Below are 7,223 nucleotides of genomic sequence, written 5' to 3' on the forward strand. Positions count from 1 at the left end.
GACTCTTTGTGACCCTGTGAACTCTAGCCTGCCAAGATCCTCTGTCCGTGGGATTTTCCGGTCAAGAATTCTGAAGTGGGTTGCCATTTCCTTCTCTAGGGGATCTTCCTGACCCAGGTATCAAACCTGCATCTCCTTCATGACAGGTGTATTTTTTACCACTGAGCCACCAGAGAAGCCCTGTCTACTTAGAGAACATATCAAGTCTACCTATTAGCCTACTGGTCACTGTGCTACACTCAGGTAGAAAAATGAAACATAGGTTTGCTTCTCTTGAAATGCGAGAATGTGAAGCAAAATCATTCAAAGATGGTATAGATTAAGAAATATACCTTGAAAATGTAGGATCGACAGCTGGTCTCTGCAACTGAGCTACTTTAGGTAGAAGTTTTTCTTTTTGTATTCTTTTTTTTGCCTTATATTTTCAACTATTTGGTTGCTTTGATCTTTTTATTACTTTAAAAATTCAAACTTGATTTTAGTTGAATTGCAAAAAGGGTTTTCTCATCCTTTAGTAAGGAGAAATTGGAGGAGCTGAAACTCCTTGAGGCCAGGTGCACCCAACGCAATGCTGAATTGTGTTGGAAATCCAGGTAAAATGTGAGTAGACACAATGGCTCATTTTGAAGTAAGGTCTGATGTGTTTGATTTATTTTCTTTTGAAGTTTGAAACTACAATTAGAGCAGAATCAGAGAATTATCTTGGCAGAATGGTAGGTATTTAGTAATATCAATGGCCAACCTGTAGTAACTTTGTGTTTCTCTAGAGTCACCTAAATATACTAAAATCCCAACCAACTCTCTTCTATTAAATGTGTGAAATCGATTGATTAAGGGGAAAGGATGTACTTAAGTCAACACAATATTATTGTCTCTGTAAAAGCATGCAAATAGGAATTGGGTATGCATGTTGGTCTGGTAGTTCTTTTTTTTTTTCTTTTTAATAAAATAATTAGGTTAAAAACTAAAACCTGAAGTAGATATATGTTTAAAGTATGTCCAAAAGGAAGCTTAACAAAAACTAACACTACTTCCTGAAAATTAAATAACTTATGTAGCAGAAGCTGACATTTACTAGAAGTTTACAGTGTGCATGTGCTCTGCTCAGTGCTTTAATTTTCATAAGAAAACTAGGAAAGAGGTGTTTTTAGTATTTTATAATTATACATGAAAAAGCTGAAACACAAAAAATTACACAGATAATAAATGATAGAGTTAGGCTGATATGCAGGAAGTTTCAGACGTTTCCATTCCCTAATTGCTATTTGAAGTAGGGAGTGTGAAAATAATTTCCTAGACTTAAACACTATGAAAGATACAGAAATATCACTGGAGACATGTACTCTTGAGTTTTGGAAACAATTCCATGAATTGACATGGTCCGCTGGGCATTTCCTACTAGCATTAGTCCTTATCCCTTCTCCTATTTCTTGTTCCTCAATCCATAGTGGAACTATCTCCACCTTTCATGCAAACACTTTCTTCACTTTTGTCCTCTGTAGATCAATCTTGGGAAACAAGTCAACCAAGTTAATTATTCCTCTGTCACAGAGTTCCTATTGATGGGATTCTCCAACCTTGGAAAAATCCAGTTCATCCTCTTTGCTGTTTTTCTGTGCCTGTATCTGATTATCCTGAGTGGAAACATCACCATTGCCACTGTCATCTGCCTGGATTGCAGCCTCCGCATACTTATGTATTTCTTCCTAGGGATCCTTTCCATCTCTGAGACATGCTATACCTCTGCCATTCTTTCCAAGATGCTCATAAATCTGTTGTCTCTGCTCTGAACAATCTCATTTATTAACTGTGCCACTCAGATGTTTTTCTTCCTTGGTTTTGCTGTCACTAATTGCATGCTACTGGGAATCATGGGTTATGACTGCTTTGTTGTCATCTGTCATCCACTTCAGTACTCTATCCTTATGAGCTGGCAAGCCTGTGGACAATTGGCAGCCACTTGAGAGTCCTTTGGACTGCAAGGAGATCCAACAAGTCCATTCTGAAGGAGATCAGCCCTGGGATTTCTTTGGAGGGAATGATGCTGAAGCTGAAACTCCAGTACTTTGGCCACCTCATGAGAATAGTTGACTCATTGGAAAAGACTCTGATCCTGGGAGGGATTGGGCCAGGAAGAGAAGGGGACAACAGAGGATGAGATGGCTGGATGGCATCACGGACTCGATGGATGCGTGTCTGAGTGAACTCCGGGAATTAGTGATGGACAGGGAGGCCTGGCGTGCTGCGATTCATGGGGTCGCAAAGAGTCGGACACGACTGAGCACCTGAACTGAACTGTGCTGTAATTGTCTTTTTGTTTTCATTGATAGGCTTCTGCTTAGTTTTTTGAACTACCTTTCTGTCCCAACAAGATTAACCATTACTTCTGTGATATCTGCCTTGCCTGTACTGATTCCTATATCAATGACCTCATCATCTTCATTGGTGGAGTTTTAGCATTCATGGTCCCTATGACTTTTATCTGCATCTCTTATGGCTTCATTGTCCATGCCATCCTGAGGATCCCATCAGTTGAAGGCAAGAGAAAAGCCTTCTCCACTTGTGCCTCCCATCTTGCTGTAGTCATTGTCCACTATGGCTGTGCCTCCTTTGTCTACCTGCGGCTGTCATCAAAGTACTCATCCAGCAAAGATAGACTTGTGACAGTGACCTACACAGTTGTGACTCCATTGTTGAATCCCCTGGTGTCTAGCCTAAGGAACAAAGATGTCCAAATGGCCATGGCGGAAGAGGATTTTATTCTGAAGCTCTGTAATGAGAATACTTCATAACTACAAAATACTCTTTTCTGAGGGTATACCAATAACTGTAAAAGTGATGATAGTGTTGTCTTTCATTCACATAGCAGTTTATAACCTCATAGTGAAAGCTTCTCCATGGTATTAATTTGATAGGTTTGGTGAAGTGCAATCTTAAAATTGGGGTAATTATTAATACTATACATATTTGAAATGTTCTTAAACTTAAACAAGGAAGTATATTTTAAATTAATTTTATTGGAATATAGTTGTTTCCCAATGTTTTAGTAGTTTCTACAGTACCAAAAACTGAATAAGCTGTTATATCCTTAGGTAAGAATAATTTTAGTGTCTTCCAGGAAGGATAAGTAACATACTGTGAATGGTAATTCAATATAGAAGGTTCAGTCTTTATAAATTTAAAGTTTAGAAAAACCTCAACAGGACTCTTTATTAAAAAAAATCATTAAGAAAATGGAATAAATCTAGTTGAAATTTAATATAACCATGAGTTATCAGTGTTGAAAAGGACCCAAGTCTATCACTTCCAATTGCTCTGTCATTGCAGGGATCTTACCTGCAGTATTTCTGCCTCTAGTTTAACCACTGTTAAATATCACTGTTATAAAGCTCCACTTTTATACGCTGTCCTCCTTTTCATTATGCATATTATTTCTGGAGATGAATATCTTGCATATATTTTTTCACTTCCACAGCAGAGATTTAAATATTTGAAGATGAATAATGTATGCTTTCCCTAAAACACCTTTAACCTAGCTGATGAATCCTGGTTATTTTTCTCTGGATTACTCTCAAGGTACTTTTCATTTGATTAATAGCATTCTTTCATAAAGTCATGAGGAAATGGGTACAATAATCCTGGTGACTTTCGATAATCCTCTCCCGAGTCTTTAAAGCTAATTTTATGTTAATACATCCAGTTACTTCTCTATAATTTTTCTATAAATTCTAGTGCATGTGTATTCTTTTCTGACCCCTATGTTTTTCAGACTAGTTCAGTTCAGTCACTCAGTTGTGTCCGACTCTTTGCGACCCCATGAATCGCAGCACGCCAGGCCTCCCTGTTCATCACCATCTCCAGGAGCTCACTCAGACTCACGTCCATCAAGTCCGTAATGCAATCCAGCCAATTCATCCTCGGTCGCCCCTTCTCCTCCTGCCCACAATACTTCCCAGCATCAGAGTCTTTTTCAACGAGTCAGCCCTTCGCATGAGGTGGCCAAAGTACTGGAGCTTCAGCTTTAGCATCGTTCCTTCCAAAGAAATCCCAGGGTTGATCTCCTTCAGAATGGACTTGTTGGATTTCCTTGCAGCCCAAGGGACTCTCAAGAGTCTTCTCCTACACCACAGTTCAAAAGCATCAATTGTTCGATGCTCAGCCTTCTTCACAGTCCAACTCTCACATCCATATGCGACGACAGAAAAAACAATAGCCTTGACTAAACGGACCTTAGTCAGCAAAGTAATGTCTCTACTTTTGAATATACTGTCTAGGCCGGTCATAACTTTTCTTCCAAAGAGTAAGTGTCTTGGCTGTAGTCACCATCTGCAGTGATTTTAGAGCCCCCCAAAATAAAGTCTGACACTGTATCCACTGTTTCCCCACGTATTTCCCATGAAGTGATGGGACTGGATGCCATGGTCTTCATTTTCTGAATGTTGAGCTTTAAGCCAACTTTTTCACTCTCCTCTTTCACTTTCATCAGGAGGCTTTTAAGCTCCTCTTCACTTTCTGCCATAAGGGTAGTGTCATCTGCATATTTGAGGTTATTGATATTTCTCCCAGCAATCTTGATTCCAGCTTGTGTTTCTTCCAGTCCGGCGTTTCTCATGATGTACTCTGCATATAAGTTAAATAAGCAGGGTGACAATATACAGCCTTGATGTACTCCTTTTCCTATTTGAAACCAGTCTGTTGTTCCATGTCCAGTTCTAACTGTTGCTTTCTGACCTGCATACAGATTTCTCAAGAGGTAGGTTAGGTGGTCTGGGAATCCATCTCCTGAAGAATTTTCCACAATTTATTGTAATCCACACAGTCAAAGGCTTTGGCTTAGTCAATAAAGCAGAAATAGATGTTTTTCTGGAACTCTCTTGCTTTTTCGATGATCCAGTGAATGTTGGCAATTTGATCTCTGGTTTCCTCTGCCTTTTCTAAAACCAGCTTGAACATCAGGAAGTTCACGGTTCACGTATTGCTGAAGCCTGGCTTGGAGAATTTTGAGCATTACTTTACTAGCATGTGAGATGAGTGCAATAGTGCGGTAGTTTGAGCACTATTTTGCATTGCCTTTCTTTGGAATTGGAATGAAAATTGACCTTTTCCAGTCCTGTGGCCACTGCTGAGTTTTCCAAATTTTCTGGCATATTGAGTGCAGCACTTTCACAGCATCATCTTTCAGGATTTGAAATAGATCAACTGGAATGCCATCACCCCCACTAGCTTTGTTCGTAGTGATGCTTTCTAAGGCCCACTTGACTTCACATTCCAGGATGTCTGGCTCTAGGTGAGTGATCACATAATCATGAATATCTGGATTGTGAAGATCTTTTTGTACAGTTCTTCTGTGTATTCTTGCCACCTCTTCTTAATATCTTCTGCTTCTCTTTGGTCCATACCATTTCTGTCCTTTATCGAGCCCATCTTTGCATGAAATGTTCCCTTGGTATCTCTAGTTTTCTTGAAGAGATCTCTAGTCTTTCCCATTCTGTTGTTTGCCTCTATTTCTTTGCATTGATCACTGAGGAAGGCTTTCTTATCTCTTCTTGTTATTCTCTGGAACTCTGCATTCAGATGCTTACATTTTTCCTTTTCTCCTTTGCTTTTCACCTCTCTTCTTTTCACAGCTATTTGTAAGGCCTCCCCAGACAGCCATTTTGCTTTTTTGCATTTCTTTTCTATGGGGATGGTTTTGATCCCTGTCTCCTGTACAATGTCATGAACCTCATTCCATAGTTCATCAGGCACTCTCTATATCAGATTTAGTCCTTTAAATCTATTTCTCACTTCCACTGTATAATCATAAAGGATTTTATTTAGGTGATACCTGAGTAGTCTAGAGGTTTTCCCTAATTTCTTCAGTTTAAGTCTGAATTTGGTAATAAGGAGTTCACGATCTGAGCCACAGTCAGCTCCTGGTCCTGTTTTTGTTGCCAGTATAGAGCTTCTCCATCTTTGGCTGCAAAGAATATAATCAATCTGATTTCGGTGTTGACCATCTGGTGATGTCCATGTGTAGAGACTTCTCTTGTGTTGTTGAAAGAGTGTGTTTGCTATGACCAGTACATTCTTTTGACAAAACTCTATTAGCTTTTGCCCTGCTTCATTCTGCATTCCAAGGCCAAATTTGCCTGTTACTCCAAGTGTTTCTTGACTTCCTACTTTTGCATTACAGTCCGCTAGAATGAAAAGGACATCTGTTTTGGGTGTTAGTTCTAAAAGGTCTTGTAGGTCCTCATAGAACCATTCAACTTCAGTTTCTTCAGCATTACTGGTTGGGGCATAGACTCGGAGAACTGTGATATTGAATGATTTGCCTTGGAGATGAACAGAGATCATTCTGTCATTTTTGAGATCGCATCCAAGTACTGCATTTCGGACTCTTTTGTTGACCATGATGGCTACTCCATTTCTTCTGAGAGATTCTTGCCTGCAGTAGTAGATACAGTGGTCATCTGAGTGAAATTCACCCATTCCAGTCCATTTTAGTTTGCTGATTCCTAGAATGTCAACGTTCACCCTTGCCATCTCTTGTTTGACCACTTCCAATTTGCCTTGATTCATGGACCTGACATTGCAGGTTCCTATGCAATATTGCTCTTTACAGCAATGGATCTTGCTTCTATCACCAGTGACATCCACAGCTGGGTATTGTTTTGCTTTGGCTCCATCCCTTCATTCTTCCAGGAGTTATTTATCCACTCATCTCCAGTAGCATGTTGGGCACCTAAGGACCTGAGGAGTTCTTCTTTTGGTATTCTATCATTTTGCCTTTTCATACCGTTCATGGGGTTCCCAAGGCAAGAATACTGAAGTGGCTTGCCATTCCCTTCTCCAGTGGACCACAATCTGTTAGACCTCTCCACCATGATCCTCCCATCTTGGGTTGCCCCGCAGGCATGGCTTGGTTTCATTGAGTTAGACAAGGCTGTGGTCCTAGTGTGATTAGATTGACTAGTTTTCCGTGAGTATGGTTTTAGTGTGTCTGCCCTCTGATGCCCTCTCGCAACACCTACCATCTTACTTGGGTTTCTCTTACCTTGGATGTGGGGTATCTCTTCACGGCTGCTCCAGCAAAGCACAGCCACTGCTCCTTACCTTGAATGAGGGGTACCTCCTTACCGCTGCCGTTCCTGACCTTCAGGGTGGGATAGCTCCCCTAGGCCCTCCTATGCCTGTGCAGCCACTGCTCCTCGGGTTGCTCCTCCCAGCCGCTGGCCCTG

At 40.5% G+C, this 7,223-nt stretch overlaps 1 pseudogene; it reads left to right on the top strand.

Annotated features, from left to right (window-relative positions):
- The first annotated feature begins 613 nt into the window (after positions 1–613).
- LOC101117469 (olfactory receptor 10R2-like) lies at positions 614–2,792 on the top strand (annotated as a pseudogene).
- Positions 2,793–7,223: the final 4,431 nt, after the last annotated feature.

Source organism: Ovis aries, chromosome 1 (genome assembly GCF_016772045.2).
Source record: "Ovis aries strain OAR_USU_Benz2616 breed Rambouillet chromosome 1, ARS-UI_Ramb_v3.0, whole genome shotgun sequence".
In the NCBI taxonomy this organism is placed as follows: Eukaryota; Metazoa; Chordata; class Mammalia; order Artiodactyla; family Bovidae; genus Ovis; species Ovis aries.